General features: G+C 60.8%; 2 long non-coding RNA genes across 6 annotated transcripts; one reads left to right on the plus strand and one right to left on the minus strand.

Moving 5' to 3' along the window:
* Positions 1-669: 669 nt before the first annotated feature.
* LOC131816393 (uncharacterized) lies at positions 670-14,111 on the minus strand. 5 transcript variants are annotated; one of them, XR_009348047.1, is made up of 5 exons: positions 13,766-14,105; positions 5,467-5,727; positions 4,825-5,021; positions 4,391-4,475; positions 676-4,308 (listed from the first exon to the last, which is right to left on the minus strand). It is a non-coding gene; the product is annotated as an uncharacterized LOC131816393 (long non-coding RNA). The 5 variants fall into 5 exon arrangements; XR_009348045.1 differs by lacking the exons at positions 4,391-4,475; positions 4,825-5,021 and having other exon boundaries at positions 670-730; positions 941-4,308; positions 13,766-14,111; XR_009348046.1 differs by having other exon boundaries at positions 4,391-5,021; positions 13,766-14,109.
* LOC131816394 (uncharacterized) lies at positions 13,445-14,736 on the plus strand. The gene is made up of 2 exons (XR_009348048.1): positions 13,445-13,571; positions 14,455-14,736. It is a non-coding gene; the product is annotated as an uncharacterized LOC131816394 (long non-coding RNA).
* The last annotated feature ends 5,406 nt before the right edge of the window (positions 14,737-20,142 follow it).

Here is a 20,142-nt window from a genome sequence, read left to right on the forward strand (position 1 = left end):
TTATGTGTTTTTTTTTTTTAATGTGTTTTACAGACATTCTGTTATTTCATTTATTATTTACGGTTAGTTTTGGGGACATCAACTTGCAGCCTTATTGTTGGGAGTAAATTTTATTTCCATGGTTCTAAAACACAAACAAACAAAAATAATAAACTCATTAGTAGCCGAACATCGTCATCATTCTGTGGAATATAAATTTTACTGCAATCGTAGCCGTCAAGTACCGAGAACCCTCCACAACATAATTATTGGGAATAAACGTCACTGCGTGGTCCCAAGCACGGAAGACACTTCCACTCCGGCCGCAAAGGGGGCGCAGTACTCGTGGGCGTCCCGCGTCAGCGGGACAACTCTGAGGACGCACAGACACTCAGGTGACATTCGCAAGCCGCAGAGGTGTTCCGGGGAATCCGTCCTAGCCCTCCAACGGCGCCCAAAGAAGGCAAATGATTCGCTTTGTAGCTGAGTTTTCTTTTTTTTTTTAAAGATTTTATTTATTTATTTGACAGACAGGGATCACAAGTAGGCAGAGAGGCAGGCAGAGAGAGAGAGGGAGAAGCAGACTCCCTGCCGAGCAGAGAGCCTGATGCGGGGCTCGATCCCAGAACCCTGAGATCATGACCTGAGCCGAAGGCAGAGGCTTAACCCACTGAGCCACCCAGGCGCCCCTGTAGCTGAGTTTTCAATCATCCGGCCGACAGGAGCTTTTTTCCCCACTGTCACTATCAAGCTACAAAAATGCCAAAAGCAGCAGCCGTTTCAGCTCTGGGAAAGACAGGATGATAAAAAATACAGCTTTGAGGCCAAGAGAAGCTCTGGGGCAGAGGGGGCTAGGGGTCGTCAGAGACAACACGAGGAGCGCAGGCAAACGTGAATTTCCGATCCATAAGGAATAGTCGTTAGTTTACGTAGCCCCTACCCATCGCACGGATATACTTACACTGAAGCAACACTCCCCGTTGAAGAAATTGGAATTTCACGAGATGCCTTCTTTCGGTTGTTTCTTTCACTGAACTTGGCAGCCTCCCCAGGGAGGCACTGAAGAAGAAGGATGAGTCCCCCACCCCCGCCACAAGTGATGTCTTCAAGTCAACTGCCGGACTCTGGGGGAACATTTGCGAGGGGGTGGTGGGGGCGAGAGATGGCTCTTGGTCTCAGTAGGGTTCCACCAAGTCCCCAGGCTTGGACTGAGGACAGGTGAGGGGTGCTCAGACCCGTTAACAAAGCCTTGGCATTGACTGTTTAGGTACAAAGATCAAGAATAAGAGAAAAGCGAGATTTGTTTTGTTTTTTTCGTTTTTTTTTTTTTTTTTTTTTTTGAGGGCGGTAGTAAGGATTTACATATACATTTCAGCGAGGCCTCAGGACTGTGGAGGGATGGGGGGGGCACACCGATCCGCTTGTCTCACAAAAGGGGAGCTGAGTAGCTGATGTCCGTCACAAAACTAAACAGGGTTCTGGGTGCTGGGCAGAGCCCGGCGCTCCCCCCTCCGCTGCAGGGGGAGCTCCTGGAAAGTTCGCAGCTGGTGCCTCTCTTAGCTCAGCAGAGCTATTAACTCAGGAGGGAGCACCCCTAGTCCTTAAAAGCTTTGCAGAAGGCCTGGCTGAGAGCTGGCCTCTGAGCCCCCGGGAAAGTCAGCGCCAGGACTTCGAGCAAGGGCTTGCTTGGGATCAAAAGTTGCGCCATCCGGGGGCGCCTGGCTGGCTGGGTCAGAGACTCTTGATCTCGGGGGTTGTAAATTTGAGCCCCCTGTTGAGGCTAGAGATTACTTAAACATAAAATCCAAAAAAAACAAAAACAGACACAAAAGTTGCACCATTTGGATTGGATCAGCCTCGCGTGCCGAGCCTCGTTAGCAAATGACTTTGGCTGCGGCAAAAAGTCTACCTTCCAAGGGGGCTGTTTTGCTCCTTCCCCTTCCAACAGGGGGACGTTAGGAGAGGTGAGCCCGGGGTCCCCTAGAATAGTCATCATTCCCTGCCCCCACCCCGGGGCCTCCCCGGATGAGGGAGTGACAGTTTACGTAAATAGCCTGCTTCCCTCTTACTGCCCCTCACTGGGGTTTGGCTTAGTTCTGCATGTTGGCTGGGGGTGTGCCCCGGTGGCACCTGGACCACGGCGCTGAAGGAGACCGCTGGGCTCTGCGGAGCACCTCGGAGACGCCCTGTGTCCCCTGGGGCCTCTTGCCCTACCCACTTCCCGTCTCAGGTGCACCCACAGGCCCCCGGGCCCCTACCAGCACAGGACACACAGACCATTGTTTCTGCTTTTTGTTTTTTCTTAATGCAAATAAGGTGGAAATATAATAGTATTTTCAAAAGGCACCCAGAGGCGGCCACTTCCCAGCACCTCGGGACTCTCCCCGGGGCCCCTGCATCGCCCACCCAGGGGTCCTCCACCCTGCCCACGGCTCGGGTGACCACAAGGTTCCCACGAGGTCCTCCCCGCCTGCCTCCCACCTTGCTGCCCGGAGTCTCGGGCCCCCTGGCAGTGCCCAGAGCACACACCCAGAGCAGCGTCCCCCCCAGGGCCGTGGTCCCCCCACGTTTGTTTTCCGTGGCTCACCCCTCACTGCGTGGCCCAATCACCTCCACGAGGAGCCTGCCTTAACCAGGTCTGGAATTCCGTCAGCCACCTGTCCCTCGCCTCGGTCCCCCAAACCAGCTCTCCTTAGTCCTTCGACCTCACTCTCAGCCTCGCCTCTCTGGCAGGGGTGCGTCTCCCCAGAGCAGCGCCCGCTCTCAACGGACCCCAGGCACACAGTTGCCAGATCAACGAAGGAACCGGTCTGCTTTAGGTCAGTGACCTCTGGACATGGCGCGTGACCTCGCTGTTTGTTGGGGAGTGCGGGACCACCACCGTTGGCCCCTTCACGCCTTTGCCTGCTCCTTGTCCTCTTACCAGGGTGAAATGCTCTAAAAGCCACTGGCGCCCCTCCCCGCAGCAGGCCCTGCCGGCCGGAGACCAACCTCCTGCCTTGGCAGCCTGCCTCCTGGCCACGGGGCTCCACTAGCAGGCATCTCAGCTGGAGTGGGGGTGACTGGCTGGGGGTGGGGGGCTCATCAACACATGTTAGCATCATGGCTGGCATAGCCCTCCCCCTGGGAGCTGAAAGGCAGCAGTTTCCAGCCCAGCCCCCACTCCCTACTCTCAGAAGGCCTTTTCTCTAGCCCAGGTAGTAGGGGGTGGGGTTCTAGGGCCAAGGTGAGGGTCCTTGGAACAGCCTGCCCCTGGGGCTGGGCAAGGCCTGCTGTGCCGGCCAGAGAGCAAAGGACCACAATGGAGCCTCAGGGGAAGCAGGAGAGCCTGGCCCCTCCCCTCGGCCGCAGGGAGCTGCAGGGCACGGCAGACATTGGCCCTCGGACCCCTAAAGAGGGCAGATGTTCTCCCCCCAGACGAGGGGTCCTCCTTGGGGACCATCTCCACTGTCCCCCCCAGATGGCTGGTGTCCAGGAGGCCAGGTCACAGGGTGCAGCTTCTGGCCATAGAAAGAGTGGGGATGGAGGCTTGGCTCCCAGATTCTCGGCCTTCCTTCCTCTTCCTGGGAAAAGAGGGGGCCACCCCATCGGCCCTGGGAGCCTGCCCAAGGGCCTCCATGGGAGGGAGATGAGTGGGGGACGGAGGCTGGGGAGGAAGCGTCGGTTGGGGGCGAGCCCAGCCCTGGCCCCGTCTGCCAGCTGCAGAGTGGAGGAGCGCGGGGTCCCAGGGAGCGCCGAGGGGATCCCTGTCCGTCTCCCTGGGAGACCCCCGGCCCCGGCCACCGGACGATTAGTGCTTGTGTGTAGGAGAGATGTGAGGGTTCGAAGCCAACGGCCAAGAACGAATTCTTGAGATGTCGTCAGGACAAAAAGGTGATTCTATTAAAGCACGGAGACAGGACCCGTGGACAGAAAAGAGCTGTGCTGGGGTCAGGAGCGGTGACCTATGACGTGTTCTCTAGTTGGGGAGGCGGTTAGGGAGAGCGTGAGTCTCTGAGGAATTCTGGAAGCAGGTTTGCAGGACCTGGAGGGGCCGGCTGGTGTTGGGAAAAGGTCATTTACTACCGTCTAGCCAAACCTGAGTCATGAGACTTCAGATGTATATCGGCGGGTCATATGCCCGGGGTGATGGCCAACGGGTATCTCAGGCAGCAGAGATAAAGGAAGTTTCCAAAGGAATTTTTATATGTTAAAGTAGACTTACGGGGTCCTGGAGGTCAGGCTAGGACTAAGATACGTTTGCCCTTTGCTCGACACGAAGTACTAACGTGGAGGCAGCTGACTTCCAGATGAAGGTCACTCGGCCGGTCCCAAGGTCTTGTCAATGGGCTGTAAGTTATAAGGAAACTTAATTTTCTTTTGCCTTTGTCCTTGGCATCATATCCCCAACCCCTCAGCAGGGGCCACCAACCTGGGCAGGGACCTCCACCGGCTCAAGTCATCACGGAGAGTGGCCCTGCCGCGCCTGTCTGGGTGTGCAAGCCCCAGCTCTGCACCTTCCAGGGAGGGGAGGGGCGCGGTGGGGCAGGAGGGAGTGTGGGGGAGCAGGTGGGAGACAGCCGAGGGGAGGGCCTGGGCCCTGGAGGCAGAAGCTGGCATCCCACCCCGTTCTGTCATTACCGGAACGGAGGAGGGCCTCCCGGGGTCTCCGCAGAGCAGGCTGCTGGTAACTCCCTTCCCCAGGGCCCTCTCCACCCTCCCGCGGGCCCAGCGGGGCCCTGCCCACTTGGCCCCAGCCCCACTCCCAGCTCCTGCAGCAGGGGGCCTCCTGTGGCACAGAGGGGCCCTGGGGGTGGGCAGGGGTGGACATCCACACCCCTCTGACTCTGTCTCCCTTCTACTGACCTCTTCCCGCATCCTACGGGCCACAGGGAAAGAAACAAAGTCCTCTGTTGAAGGGAGCCTGGGGCCATGGGCACTGAGCAGGCCAGAGACCCCGCCTGGTCTGCCTCCGGCTGCACACAGATCTGGAGTCTCGGGAGACCCGGGCCTCTCGGACTGGAGAAAGGCTCAGAGCTGTGCCCGAGGCCTTTTGGGTCAGGCTGGGAGGCAGAGTTTTAACCGAAATCCGCTTAGCAGAGAACAGGGCTGGGAGGTTTCTTCCTCAACCCTCCTCCTTCCCAGAAGGAAGGAAGCCTGTATTTTGAACCCCACAGCAGCCTTCTTGGGCAACGAATTCCCCTTTCCAAGATGCTATCGGCCTCCAAACACACCCTGGGAGAGAAGTGGGTCTCCACACTGTCACCTCCCGGCGTCCCCAGCATCCTGCAGTCCCCGATGCCGCCCACCCCCGGCCCCCAAACAGCTCTCCAAGTCTTGGGCCAAGGGGGAGGGCAGGACTTCCCTGGCAGTGACCCAGCAATGCCCACCATACCCTGGCAGGGACCCCTGGGCTCCAGAGGTCCCGCTTCAGGTGTCAACGTGCCCTCGAACCCTAGCCATATGCCTTTGGGCACACCATCTGCCCACCCCACCTCGCGTCCTCACCCCATAGGGAGCGTCGTGAGCCATGCGCGCCTCGCTGGGTTGTTGGGAGGTTGAATGGGGACAGTGCGTGGGGAGTGGGGACCTGGCTCGCAGCAGGCTTTCCACGGGAGCTGGCGTCCAGAGCAGAGGAGCCTGCAGTCAAGAAGGCCTGGCTGAGGATGGGTCTCCTGGGAAGCTGCCTTCGTCCCAGCCGGAGAAGCAACATGGAGAGGAGGGTTGGGGCCCCTCTGAGAGCCGAGCCCTGAGCGGTGCTCCCGGGCCCTGGAAGAAAGAGGGAGGCCGTGGGCAGGCACGGTGGGCCTGGGCCTAATGCAATGGGGTCCTGACTCCCACCCTCATGGAGGCTGCCCCCCACCAGCACCCTCGAGGCCATGGCCTGGGTCCTCCCCGAAGCCCTGAGCTCAGCATGGGGTCCCGTCTGTGCAGCAGGACATGGGGGTGGGGCGCGGCGCCTTCCAGCTGGAAACGTCCGCGGCTCATTCTCTCCTCCTCTGTGCCCTGGCACGCTCCCGGCCCCTCCTGCAGCACGGGTGCTCTGCGGTAAGATGCTGTCGGAGCTGGGCTCCTTCCTCCTGCGGGAGGGCCGAGCGCCCCAGGTGTTCCTCCTTGAGCGGACAGAGCCACCAACCCCCTGGGTCCCAGGAAGGAGGAGCGCTTCCCCTGACCCGGAGCATCCACCCTGGCTGGTCCGTGAAAGAGAAGTGAACTTTTCCACAAGCCACAACACCGTGACTGGTTCCTTTGTCACCGCCACTCACCCCACTGCCCCTAACTAGTACCAGCTACGAGAACCAGAAACCTGTCTGAAACCAGCTGAAGTCAACAGATAGAAAGGCAAATCCAAGCCACCGTGAGACACAGTTCACACTCATTATGATGGCTATTCTTTTTTTGTTGTTTTTTTAAGATTTTATTTATTTATTTGACAGAGAGAGAGATCACAAGCTGGCAGAGAGGCAAGTGCAGGGGTGGGGAAGCAGGCTCCCTGCTGAGCCGAGAGCCCGATATGGGGCTCCATCCCAGGACCCTGAGATCACTACCTGAGCTGAAGGCAGAGGATTAACTCACTGAGCCACCCAGGTGCCTCTGATGACTACTCCTTAAAATATTAAATTAAACAACAATGACCCAGAAAGTAGCAGATACCAGCGAGGACGTGGAGAAATCGGAATCCTGGGCGGGTGAGCGGGAATGGGAGCTCCCGAGGTCACTGTAGACAACAGCTTGGAAGGTCCTCAAAAAGCAAAACCTGGACTGACCGCAAGATCCAGCAGTCCCGCTCCCAGGGATGCTCCCAGAAGAACCAAAGGCCGGGCCTCGAACAGATGTTTGCACACCCATGTTCACAAAAGCGTGATTCACAGCAGCCAGGAGGGAGAAGTAACCCAACTATTCATCAGCAGATAACGGGACTCAGCGTGGTCGGTGCACACGATGATGGAACGGTATTCAGCCTTCAGAAAAAGGGCAGCTCGGACACCAGCGGCAGCGCGGTGGCCCCGGGGGACAAGATGTTGAGTGAAATAAGCCAGGCACGAAAGGACAAATGCTGTCTGAGTTCTCTCTCTCTATTTTTTTTTTTTTTTTAAGACTTTCATCTATTTATTTGAGAGAGAGGGAAAGCACAGAGGGGCAGAAGAGCGAGAAACAGATGGGGCTCGATCCCAGGACTCTGAGATCATGATCCAAGCCCAAGGCACTTCACAGATGGAGCCACTCCGGCGCCCCTGCCTGATTTCTCTTACTTGAACTATCTGGGTTGGTCAAATACACAGCGGGTGGGGGGCCAGGGGCTGGCTGGGGGAGGGCACAGGGAGTCCGTGTTTATGGGGACAGGGTCCACTCGGGAAGATGGAGATGTCCCGGGGACGGACGGTGGTGATGGCTGCCGGGCACGGCGAGTGTCCTTCATGCCACTGACCTGTAACTTACAAATGACCGAAGTGGCAAATTTTACGTGGTGTATATTTTACCTTGATTTTTAAAAAGCCTTAAAACACCTTACCAGGGGGGTACCTGGATGGCTCAGTGGGTTAAGCCTCTGCTTTCAGCTCAGGTCATGATCCCAGGGTCCTGGGATCAAGTCCCGCATCCGGCTCTTTGCTCGGCAGGGAGCCTGCTTCCTCCTCTCTCTCTGCCTGCCTCTCTGCCTACTGTGATCTCTGTCTGTCAAATAAATAAATAAAATCTAAAAAAAAAAAAAAGAAAAAAAAAACCACCTTACCAGGACAAGCTGACTGATCACACAAACACGGCCGACACTAGTAAGCATGGAATCTGGGCGGCGTTCTGCGGGCACTCATGGTGCCCTCCTGCCCCCTTATGCTTTCCAAGTTCCTCAAAGCCATTTTCATAATGAAAAACAGGGGTGTGCGGTCCCGCCCCTTCCCTCCCGTCTAACAGAACTATCCAGCCAGGTCCTTGGCTCCGGGCACAACCATGGGTCTTCCTCCGGCTGTCCAGGCAGCAGCGGTCACAGACAAGAGGCTGGGGGCTTACCAGCCACAGGCGTGTGCTCCCCAGTGTGGGAGGCTGAAAGTCCGGGGTCGATGTACCGTCGGGATCGGGTTTTGGAGAGACACAAACCATCAGACCACAGCACCGCCGGCCTCGCTTTGACCAGCGATATGCAGTGAGTGAGCAGAGGCGGCCCGGCACGTGGCCTGCTTCTCCGTCCCCCTCTGCCCCCCCGACCTGTGCTCTCTCTCTGTCAAACAAATTAATAAATAAATAGGCAGCTCCCGCCTCGTGTGCCACCTGTTCCCAGGCCCTGTGCGCTCAGCATCACCCACCTTCTCCTCTTGGCTGCAGAAGCCTTTATGGGCTGGCCAGGGGCCTCCCCCGCAGCCATGGCCAGAGGAGAGCAGGCAGATCCCAGAGGCCCAACTGAAGGCTCCGGAAGAGGGAGTCCATTGACGTGGCCCCCACAGGACAGTGGTGGCCCCCACAGGACAGTGTCCCAGGGACGCACAGTGCACAGAGGGTAGGTATGGAAGGACAGTGGGAGCTCTGGCGGGATTGGGGGGGAGTGGGGGGTGGGGGGTGGGGTGACGGGGGCCGGGGGGGGTGGTCTTCATTCCCCGGCAGTGGGGGAAGGGGGTTGCTCTGGGCTGCCAGAGCCACCTCCCCTGCCGACACAGGTCCTCCTTTGAGGTGACCCCGGGGTCATCTCCACTCCTCTGGCCCTCTCCCCAGGTCCACAAGGGACCGAGTCACTCCATTGCATCGCCCCCCCCTCCACCCCATGGGAGCTGTCACAGGCTCCATCGCTGTCCCCCACCCCACCTGCTGTGGGTTAGCTCCAGCCCTGTCATAGCTCACCAGGACCAAGTCCAGCCCGCTCCCCAGCGAGGTCTCCCCTCCCCAACCCAAAGCCCACAGCTGCAGGCCTGGGGCTCCGAAGCCAGCTCGCTCTTGGCCTCCTTGCGTTCACTGGTGCCCAGTGGCTGCACGGTAGGAGCTGACCCCTGGGCATGGCCTGGGGCCCAGAGATGCCAATTCCCGGGGCTGGGAGACACATCAGAGCGTGGGTCCTCTAGTGCACAAAAGGTTCCTATGAGCCCAGCTTCGCCCCTCAGTTTCCTCCCCGCCCCCTTCCTTCCTCCCTTCCCTCCCTAAGCCCTTGCCTGTGCTGCGCTCTGCACTGAAGCCCCATGGGCCACGCTCTGCCCTCTCAGGTCTAATGGGCTCTGTGGGAGGACCGACGGAGTCCAATGATGTGCCAGGGCCTGGCGTGCGGTGAAAGGTGCGCAAGTGTCTCCTGTTACTATGAACAACTAGCACCCACCCAGCAGCTGCCCCTGTCCGCGCCGCCCAAGCCCCACCCCCCCGGTCCCACCAGCGCATGGACATTTGGGGTACAATAAGGATCATGGTGCAGCATGGACAGAGACCCGTGGAGCCCAGAGCCAGCCCCACAACCGATCCCCTGCCCGGGATGCCTCTCCCCTTGAAGGTCCTGGGACCCTGCCAGGAGCCTGGCCCCAGGAGAGGAGTCCGGAGTGCTGGGGGAAGCGCTCCCCACAGGGGACAGACCCCAGCCGTGCTCCTGGCAGGGAGCACAGCCCTTATCTTGCCTCCTAGAAGAGAAAGGGAAGAGGACCTTGCAGCAGGAGGCCGGGAAGGCCGGGACGTAGGGGCTCGGCCACCGCCTCCTTTCTCAGGGAAAAGGGGGCAGCTCCCAGGCAGAGGCTGAGCCCTGGTCACATGGAGGAGACCCTGGATGCACCCGAAGTGGCCAGCCGGGGGCCCTCGGCAGCAGGCAGCCCGCACAGGCGGTAAGCCTTCCCTTCATCATCTGCAGCAAAGCATTTACAGTCAATAAACGGGCTAATTAATTCTCTTCAAAGACCTCTCAATTATTCATCCCCGGCTACAGAGAGAACAATTAGAGCATCTCGGCTCATGGCTCTGGGAGTGGAGGCCAGGCTGAGCCACAGAGCCGGACCCCAGGGCTAGGCAGCCCAGCGGTCCCCAGGGACCCTGCCCCCAGCAGAGACCACAGGCCTTGTCCCCAGGGAGCAACAGGGTGGATCCCCTCTCCCCCTCATCCGTAGCTTCCCTTCCGGCCGGTGGGGGGGAAGCAGAGACCCTGAGCTGCGGCTGACTTCTGTCCCACAGACTTGCGGACAAAAAGCCAGGCTGGGGGCATCCAGCGCCCCCCAAAGGGACTGCAGGGTCCCCCACCCTACGGAGCGGAGGCCCCTGGGCCTCTAGGAAAGCGCTGTGTTGGGAGGAAGGGAGAGGAAATCTGGCCAGCTGGGGCGGGCCAGGCCGGTGGATGCGGTACCCCCACACCAACGGCGCCCACAGAAGTCGCTGTTGGAAAACTGGAGCCCAGGGAGGGCCCTTGGGTCCCAGGCAGAGCAGCCCTGGTGCCGGGGAGACGCCTCCAAGGCGGGGCCTTCAGTCTCCAGCCAGCTTCCCTTCTCCCCTCCAGCTTCCTGGAGTTGTTCAAGTCCCTTGCAAGGGCCCTGAGGGATAGGGTGACCGGCCTTTCCCCCGTCCACCCTCTCCTCACCCCCCCAATCCCCCCCCTCCCCGGTTGTGGGCTCTCTCTCCCCTGACGCCCCCAAACAGCAACACCCGGCAAGCTGAGGGTTAACTCCTGGGAGCTCCCAGACCTCGCAGAGTGGGGGGTGGGGGGCCGGGGGCGTGCCTGTCGGGAAGTATGGATTTCTGCAGTGGTTTTACTGGAAAAGCTGTAGCTGAAGGTGGGAGGGGTCACCATGGCAACTTCTGGCTATGGGAACAGGTCGGCTGGTGGGAACCAATTCTTCCAGGGGCCCAGGGGGCCCAGCTGGCGCTTTGCACCCGGGGCCCCAGGGCTGCCTCTGCGAGGATCCTCGCCCTCCTGGGGAGGCAGGAGACCCTCCCCAGCCTGGAATTACCGACTTCCCGGCCTCCCTCCCGCAACCTCTCCCTGGGGCTGGGTCCCTAACTCACCTGCCCCGCCCCCCATTGAAGCGCCCCCCCCACACCGAGCTGTTAATCGATAGACCCATTACCATGCGGCCGCCAGGGAGCTCCGGGAACCTCCCTCTTGAAAAAGCTTAGCCTTGGGAGAGGCTGACCCTGTGGCCAGAGCTGAAATTCAGGGTATGCCATGAATGAGGCTCCCCCTCCCCGACTCTGCCCCACCGAGGGCGGGCATCTAGGATTGCAGAGGGTCCAAGAAGAGCTCAGCCCCCACTGGTCCTAACTGGGGCGTTCAAGGAAATCCTCTCCACTCCCAGCCCGAATCCGCGCAGCACTCTGGGTGAGGGGCTTCCGCAAGCCCAAGGCGGCTTCAGGAGGTTGGGGCAGCCCCCAGGCACAGAAGTCTTCAGGGTGCACCCGCGAATCCAGATCCCGATGCCCCCTGTCCACTCCCGCCTCGGTGGGTTTCCGGGAGCCCTAGGCCTGCCCTCCCAGCCCACCCGACGCTTCGCCCTGCCCTTCCCCGCAGCCCGTTGGGGCCTCCTGGGTGCCGGCAGGACCTCAGGCCGGGGAGCGCTGGGCACTGCGGGAGGGAGGGTATGGAGCTCCCAGGCCCTCCAGGCTCAGGTTCCTCGGGGCCTGGAGGGGGTGGCGGAGTTTGGCCTCTGAGCCCCCTGCAAATCCTGCAGGCCTGGGTGGGCGGGTGCGACAGGGAGGGGGTGTGCCCGGGAGGCGCTTCCAGGAATCTCCAGTGGCGCTGCCCAAACGGCCAGGAAGGGGGCATACGGAGGGCATCTGCAGCTGGGGGGCCCTGGGGAGCGAGGGAGGGGGCCCCCTCCCCCCTCGCGCAGCTGAAGGAAGGACCACCCGCCCGAGTCCACGTGGGCACCAGCCCCAGCTCGGCGGGAGGCCCTTAGACGTGCGGCTCCGCGACCCGCTTTCCCCAGCTGCGGAATGGGCAGGGCAAGACCGCGCCCGTCTCGGGGGGGGGGGGGGGGGCGGTGAGCACTAAGGCCCGGGACGTTAGGAGGCGCGGGGTTCCGAGGTCACGCCCGCTCTCCCCTCTTCCCAGCCCCACGAGAAACGAGCTGGGACCCTGCTAAGGTCTCCCGGGCTTTGCCGAGAGGCGGGGCTCCCCGCGCTGCTGACCACCCGGGCCGCGACGGGGCGAACTGGCCTCTGCGAGCGTCCCCTGCTGGCGGGTCCGCGCAGGCCGGAGCCCAGACCCACCCCGGGCGCCGCCTCCCGCAGGCCGGCCGCTCACTACGGTTGCCCCCGCCCGTCCGTGCCCGAAAGAGTTAAACCGACCGTGGGTGAGGTCCATTCCGCCCTCACCCCAGCCTCGGCCACCGGCCGGGGCTGACTTAGGGGACACCCAGATCGGCGCCCCCGCCCCCGCCCCCACTCCCACCCCCGCTTCCGCTGCTCCCCTACAGCCCCCTCCCCGCCCCCGCGCCGCCGGGGCTTCCATCTCGCGCTCTCGGATCTGCCGAATCCCGATAAAACATTTGGGGGAGATAAGTGCTGCGTATAAATAATTAAGACCACATGCATATTCGCCAACAAAAAAAAAAAAGTTTAAAACCCCCATTCCGGGAACAGCCGCCTGTGTGGGGCCCGGGCGGGGCTGCGGAGGCCCACCTCCACCCCACTGAGGCTGTCCCCACCCCGCGGGCTCCTCTGGGGTGGGTCAGCCGGGGGCTCCTCCTCCAGCGAGCCCCGTCCCCAGCCCCCGGGGGAGCTGCTCTGCAGGGCCCAGAGTGGGTGGGGAGATGGTGGGAAAGGAGCTCTGAGCCCAGGACTTGGGGGTGGGGGGGCGCCCATGCATCCCAGAGGCCAGGCCTCTAGGTAGGGTTCCCCCAATTTGTAGGCCAGGCGGGGTCTAGGCACCCAGCTGGTGCCCCGTAAACATTTACTGAAGAAATGAATGAATGAGTCAGTGAGCTCACTGCTGTCAGGTTCCAGCAAGTGTCCCTCAGGAGCTCTGGCAGAGGGCACAGGGCACTCATCCCTCACCCGCTGCCGGCGGACACCCTTTCCAGGTGCAGCTTGAGGGCCTCAGGTAAGAGACTGGAAGGACTTCCGGAGGCTGCAGGCCTGGCAGGGTGCGGCTGCCCTCCTCTGCTGGTCGTCTTCTGCCCAGGCCTGAGGGTCAGCCCAGGATTGCCCCAGGCTAAAGGAAGGCGTGTCCCGCGTGTCCCGCGGTGCCTCTGCTCCAGGACCCGCCCAGCACTGTCTGATCCTGTCCCTCCCACCCTGTCCCTCTAGGCCACCCACCTGCTCAGGCAGGACTCCACGGGCACAGCTCTCTGCCGGCCTTTGCTGGAGCTGTCCCCTGGTCCCTGCCCTACTCCCCCCAGCTTCAGCTGTTCCCTCCAGCTTCAGCTCCCACCTTCCAAAGGAAGCCCCTCTCCCCTTGCTACTGTTTTCCCATCCACATGTTTCACGTATTTCCTTCAAGCCCAGGATGTTCCAGGCCCCCACCTGGATCCCTGCTGCAGATCCTGAGAATGAAAGACACAGGTCTTGCCCTCCACTAGCCCACAGCTCAGGGACACTGGCAAGTGACTAACAACAAGGGCTGCTCTAAGGTAAGCCAGGTGCAGAGGAAAGAGCGAGCAAAGGGTGTGTATCGTGGTGGAGCGTCGAGGGGCCATCCTGGAAGACTTCCTGGAGGAGGAAACAAGGTGCGTGGAGTTTGGAAGACCTGGGATTCCTCCTAGTAGAGAAGGCAAGAAGGGTTAACAGTGCCTCCGGGTTCTCCCAGCACTGCCCCCTGCCGGCTGTACACACGCCTGTGGTACTCACAGCCCCGGGCTCCAGTCCTAACTGCACTGCTTACGGGCTAGTTACTCTACCTCCCGGACCTCAGTTTCCTCACCTGTAAAATGGAGGTCATGGTCCCCGCTGTGCAGAGCTCCTGACCATTTATCCTTGGTCCTCCGTTATCAGGAGGCGAAGCATCCCCCCTCCCCCAAGCACCCAGCACAGGTCAGCACACCTAAGAGGTGGATGGATTGAGGACCGCGGAGCTTCCCCTGGTCTTCCTTCCTCAGTGGCAGCACGTCCCAGAAGGGAGCACTAGCCTCTGCTCACCCAGGACTCTGGGAGGGCACCTTAGGCTGGGGATGGCTCTCATGTTGCAATCCACCGCCCACCTGACCAGGAACACGTGAGGGCACAAGCCACGTCCTGCCCTTGACCCGGGCCCTGCAGGCGCATTACCAATATTTGTTTGTGAAATGAAGCTCTCCAGGGAGGAAGCTCCACCCAGGGATGCAGAGAGGGGGGGGGGACGTGGGGGGGCAGGGAGGGTGTTGCAGGTGCAGCTCTGTGTGTTGTCCTAATGTCCTAAGGGATTCTGGGGTTCCTGGTCAAAGGGCCCAGCCGTGGCTGCCCCTCTCTGACACGCAGGGGCCAGGGTGAGCCCAGGCTTGTCTCTGCGCCCAGCATCTGTGCCCCCGGCACCTCCAGGCCTCGGCATGTTTTTTATCTTTTAAGTAATCTCTTTGCCCAATGTGGGGCTCATGAACTCGTGACCCCTGGATTGAGAGTCATGTGCTCTACCAGCCACGCCAGCCAAGTGCCCGGACCAGTCCTGCTCTCCTGAACCCCACGCCGTGACTCCCATGGCCCGCAGCCAGCCCTCCAGGGCCCCGAGCAGAGGCTCCTTCTCCGTCTTGGACTTTGGACACGGTGCACAGCTGCCCAGGATGAGGACTTCTAAGACCTAAGAGACAATGACTTTCAAGCCTTCCTCCTGTTTGGATCACGTGCTCTCTACTACGAAACACTTGAGCCATAACAGTATATTGTGTTGTTATTCACAGATTATAAATTTCCATGACTATATGAATGTGTTATTTGCGGTATACAATATTCACAGAAGGTTGATATTTTAAAAGGATCAATTTTAAATCTAAGCATAAAATTCTCCCCCCTACCCCGGGTGCGGGTTGTATAGTCCACTCTGGAGACCAGAGCCATGGGTAGGCTCTTGGGAATCCCCATGCTGTGATGGGGTCCCTAGTGCCTCCCCTACTTTGGTCCATTCCCCAGCTTCAGGTCCAACCTTCCTTCTTCCCAAAGACCCCTCCCCCACAAAAACCCCTCTGCCACCATGGAGATCATGCTTCTCCTGACCCCAGCCATTCTATCAGCAGCTGGCAAACCTGGGGTGCTCAGGGTGTCCCCAGCAAGGGTGATCTAGTCCCCCCTCTGCAGGGCTGCCAGCAGGGAAGGAGACACAGGGGACAGACACAGGCCCACTGGGAGCAAGATAATGGAAAGACCGGGGACCCTAAGCAGACAGATGTCCTGCGGTTAGGGAATAGGAGGGTGCCCTTCAGTGACTGATAACCGGGGTTCAAACCCAAGGGTCTGTATCTAGAGTGCACAGCAGGTGCCCAACACAGGGATTTTTTTTTTTTTTTTTTTTTTTTTTTTTTTTTTAAGATTTTATTTATTTATTTGTCAGAGAGAGAGCGAGCGAGAGCGAGCACAGGCAGACAGAGTGGAAGGCAGAGTCAGAGGGAGAAGCAGGCTCCCTGCGGAGCAAGGAGCCCGATGTGGGACTCGATCCCAGGACGCTGGGATCATGACCTGAGCCGAAGGCAGCTGCTTAACCAACTGAGCCACCCAGGCGTCCCCCAACACAGGGATCTTGTCCATAAACAAGGTAGGCTCTGCCCCCAGGGCACTGGACGTCTGACTGTCCCTGGATTCAGACCCTGCCAGAGGCAAGGCAGCCATGGTCACCCTTGTCCCTTATGACCCGTGACTCCTCTAGGGACATCCGCACAGGTGGACAAGGTAGGCAAGCCTGGAAATCTGCAACAGAAGCGTTTTCCCATACTTGCCTCCTAAGGCCAAGGGCCAAGGTTATCTCTAGGACAGCAGAGCCCAAAGCCTGACTCCTTTTGTCCATATGAGCTCTGTCCATGTCCCCTCACTAGAACCTTCCCTGCTCTTCCGTCCCACACAGGTTCTATCCCCTGGCCACAGGAAGAGGAGATGGTGGGGGAGGGCCTGGGGAAGGGTACCCTGCCAAGCTGGGGGGTGATGCTGGGAGCTCTGGCCCCCCGCCCCCGTGCAAGCCCCCGAGCCCCGGGTGCTCAGCCTCAGGTGACAGTGGCCCCTCGCCCTTGAGTCCTTTTGCATGTAGCACAGGATCAGCGTCTGTGGAACTGGACGGACTCCAGACGGACCACCGTGCCCACGTCCGGCATCGGAGTCCTCCGTCCTCCCCGCCCGCTGGGCCCAGGGGCCAGGACAGAGGGCCCTGGGCATAGGCGAGGGCCCAGCCTGCACAAAGCTGACCTTGAGCCTCAGCCCGGGCCGCGTAACAGGAAGCCAGAGGCCGATGCCGGTAAGCGAGGCAGATTCAGAGATCAGAGGTCTGCTGCCTGATCAGAAGCAGCCTGGAGTCGGAGGACAGATTACTGGAAGGAGGAGGAAGCTAGGCAGTAAATAACCAGACCCCGAACATTGGCCTCTAGTTGTCGGAGCCCAGCTGGGCAGTGCAGCTCCAGGGCCCCAGGGCCTTGGGGAGGGGTGGGGGTGGGAGGAGCAGGTGCCAGGTGTGCTCGGCTTGCAACCAGGGCTGCAGGTGGCATCCAGAAAGCAGGGCTGGGGGGTGTCCAGAGGGTCCCATGGCAGGTCCTGAGATGTTAGGAATCTCCAAAGCTCTTCTGAGGGTCGCTTGGGCCCCATCTCCAGGCCTCCTGCTCTGTGGCCATGCATCTCCAGGGGCCCTTGTAATGGGAGACCCAGCCCTGGGTTTGCTTGGCTCCCCCCTCCAGGCCTCCCTGCCCCCACGCCTGAGCTGATTCCTGGAAGGCTGGCGGCTTCCCAGCAGAGCAGAGGGAGCCCTGGGGCTACTGTCCCAGAGGATTTCCTAGGATTCCAGCTGCCAGGCCTTCACACTGGGCTCTTCTGTTCCCTTAGGACCTGGAGCGCCCCACGGGCCTGCCCCCCTGGAGCCCACGCTGTGGGGGCCTCTGTGGAAGGGGTCGGATCCTGACTTGGCACCTCCAGTCTCAAGCCTTGAACAGTCTGGGGCGGAGGGGGGACATCAGAGACCTCCCACCCCCACTCTGGGCCTTAAGGATGGAGGGCTGTGCCGGGTGGAGGCAGGGCCTCCAGCTTGCCAGAGAGAAGTGCCAGGGGGTGGTGTTCACCTTTCTGAGGTTCATGGGGCCAAAAGGCCCACCGAAGGCCACTTTTCATTCTGGAAAGCACAGTGGCGGCTTTCCAGCATCCCTGGTGCGCCTGACCAAGACCTTCCCAGCCCCGCCCGCCCCCCCCCCCCCGATTCCCACGATGATCAACACCAGGGCAGCCAACCCCTCCAGCCTGGCCCAGGGCACGATGAGCACCGGGTACACGGCCAACCACCCGCACAGCAAAGGGAGGACCGTGTAGTGCAGGGAAGGGGACCTCCGCGTCAGGGGTGACTTGACTTGTCTTGGCGCTGTGCGTTCCTGCCCTCCGAGCGGTGGCGGGAAATAATTGGTCCACGAATGTAAACACAAGGGGAAAGGCAGAAATTCCAGATTCTAGAACAACTGGGAGAGCGTCGCCGCGCCCTTGGGGAGTTCTTAAGCAAGACACTCATTATAAAGGGAGGGGGCGAAAAATTTAAGTACATAAGAGGAGGAATTTGTAATCCGTCACGTACTTCACACAAGCGCGAAGACAGGCCACAGAAGAGAGAAACGTTTTTCGGCCGACGAGCCGCGGACGGGTCGTTGGTACCCAGCACACGGAGATGACGGGCGGGTCGCCAGGAAGAGGCTCCGGCTGGCACGGAGGAGGACCCCGGTGGGCTAAAACGTCAGAAAAGGCGTTCAAGTCCGTCGCTCATCAGAACGAGCAGATAAAAGTAAAAATGTACCAGCGCACAGGCACCGCACGGCTGAAGTCATGAAGTGAGGTCCTGCCCAGGGATGGCAGGATCGGCCGGCGACGGGCACGTGGGGACGGAAACCACTGCAGCCACTTGGGGAGCCGCGGACCGGCGGGGGGCTCGCCTGCAGACGCAGGACCTGCGAATGCCGACGCTCACAGCGGCGCTGCTGGCAAAGCAAACCTGAAAAGCACCTGGCTCCCGGAGCAGGCGGGACAGAGAGATACACCGAGGTCCGGGCGCCCAGTGCAGAGCGCCAGCCAGGCGGAAGCCCAAAGCCCAGCTCCCCACAGGGCCACACGCCCCACTTAGGATGTTACTGAGGGTCCCATCCTCGGAGAAGAGCAGTGGTCACATGGTCCCAGCAGTTGCTGCTGGCAGAGAGAGCGCTTGTGAATGATGAGGAAACTTCTGGAACCCTGGCCACGTTCGATTTCTCGATCTGAGGAGCAACGCCGTAGAAGTTCATTCTCTGCACGTATTTATTTGTGAAACGGGGCAAACACGCGTCACGCACTTTTCTGCATTCTGCTGTGAGCATCTCCTCGTGTTTCTGAAAGCACCGGCGGATCTGAGGGCCCACGGTGCGGGGCGCTTCGCATTGGCCGGGCAGAGCCCCCAGCCCCAGCCCTGGTGGGGTGCCGGAGAAGGTTGTGTGCGTTTCCCTCGGCTTGGACGGTGCAGGGTCTCCCAGCAGCCAAAATGTGCAGCCCACGGCGGGCTGCTGCAGGGACTTCCTGCTGGGCGATGGGCCGCAGCCCCCTCCCCCTCGCTGTCCCCATTCTCTCTGGGTCTCCTGCCATTTCGATTTCCCGAGACGGCTTTGAAGGTGGCCCCTCTGTCGTGCTACGGACCTCTCCCTCTGCGGGGGCTTGGAGCGGTCCTCCTCCTGTCCCCTTCCCTAACAGCACAGGTGGCCTTGACGTGGGGCCCAGCACGCTCTCCTGCGCGGCCCCCTCCCCCAGTCTGCGGAGATTATGGTGCACACAGTTCTCCCTTGACTCCCAGGCAGCTGGGCCTGGACGCAGGCCAGGGCCCTATGGATCCTGCAGGCTCAGGGCCAAGAGGCTCGGATGGGAAGGACATTTCCCCCAACCTGTTTACCAGGACCCAAGGCCGCTATCTCCAGTTCCAATCTGCTGCCTCCCTTTATCTCAGTGGGGCCAGCCCCTGGTTCCCAGCAGCAGCCTCCCCGCCACTCACTTCCTGCCAGCAGCCCAGGGTTACAGGAATACGCACGCTCAACTCGGCTCGTGCGTGTGTGAGTGTGTGCCCACACCCCAGAGCCTGCACCTGGAGGGGTGCCAGCGAGCCTGGGGGTGCCGTGAAAGCAGCCACCCCAGAACTCACGTCTTGCTAAACCTGCAAGCCTGCCCAGGGTCCTCCCACCGTGCCAGAGAGTGGCAGGTAGGTGTCTCAAGAAGGCCAGGGGAGGGGCTCTCTTAGGGACCCCCAGGGAGTATCCTTCGTGGAGAGACCAAGGCAGGAGCAGGGTCTGTTCCTCACCCCTGCCTGGCCCCCTCTGGCACAGGACCCCAGGGCCCTCCATGGTCAGAGCTGCTGACACGGCTCCTGGCCCCCCACGACAGTGTCTGCGCTGGCGGTGTCCACGCGGCCCCAGGGACCGGGGTTGGAGGAAGTTGACCCATGTGTCTCCCTTCGTCGGTTGCTCAGCCGGAGTGACCGTGGGCCAGCTCCAGGCCCGGCAGACAGGACACTCCAAAAGCTAAGAGCATCCTGGCCCTGGCCCGTAACCCCGGGGGACAAGGAGAGGAGATGACATGGACACCCCAGAAGGCGGGCCACCTCCCTCCCCTGCTGGGGCAGGGCTTAGGGGGGCTTCCTGGGGGAAAGAACCGCTCAGCAGAGACCCAAAGACCAAGAAGGTGACAGGCAAGGACGTGTGAGGATGTTTGGGGGTGTTTCCGGGGCAGAAGGAACACAGGTGCAAAGGCCCAGGGGTGAGACAGAGGCCAGGGCGTTCGGGGAACCCAAGTGTTGCCATGTGGTGAGAGGGAGGGGACTGTGACAAAGAGCCCGCTGGGGAGGGAGGGGGCGGGGCTGACCCGGAGGTGGCCTAGCCCAGGGCTGTGGTGGGGTTGGGCTGGTCTGCGTGGGGCCAGGAGACAATCCCACCACCTTCAACCTCCAGCAAGGGCCACTGCTTAGGGGCTGGGCTCTCCTCAGAGACTGCTGGGGTCCGCTCAGTAACCTGGGGTCGTGGGGAGGGGGCTGCTCTAGGGCCTTCTGGCTTCTCAGCCCTGGCCTTGGAGCTGTGAGCTGTTCCCAGCTCATCAACAAGATGACCCAGAGATCAGACGCAGCCAGGGACACACTCACGCACAAGCACA

The sequence above is a fragment of the Mustela lutreola genome, chromosome 15 (assembly GCF_030435805.1).
Source record: "Mustela lutreola isolate mMusLut2 chromosome 15, mMusLut2.pri, whole genome shotgun sequence".
NCBI classification, from domain to species: Eukaryota; Metazoa; Chordata; class Mammalia; order Carnivora; family Mustelidae; genus Mustela; species Mustela lutreola.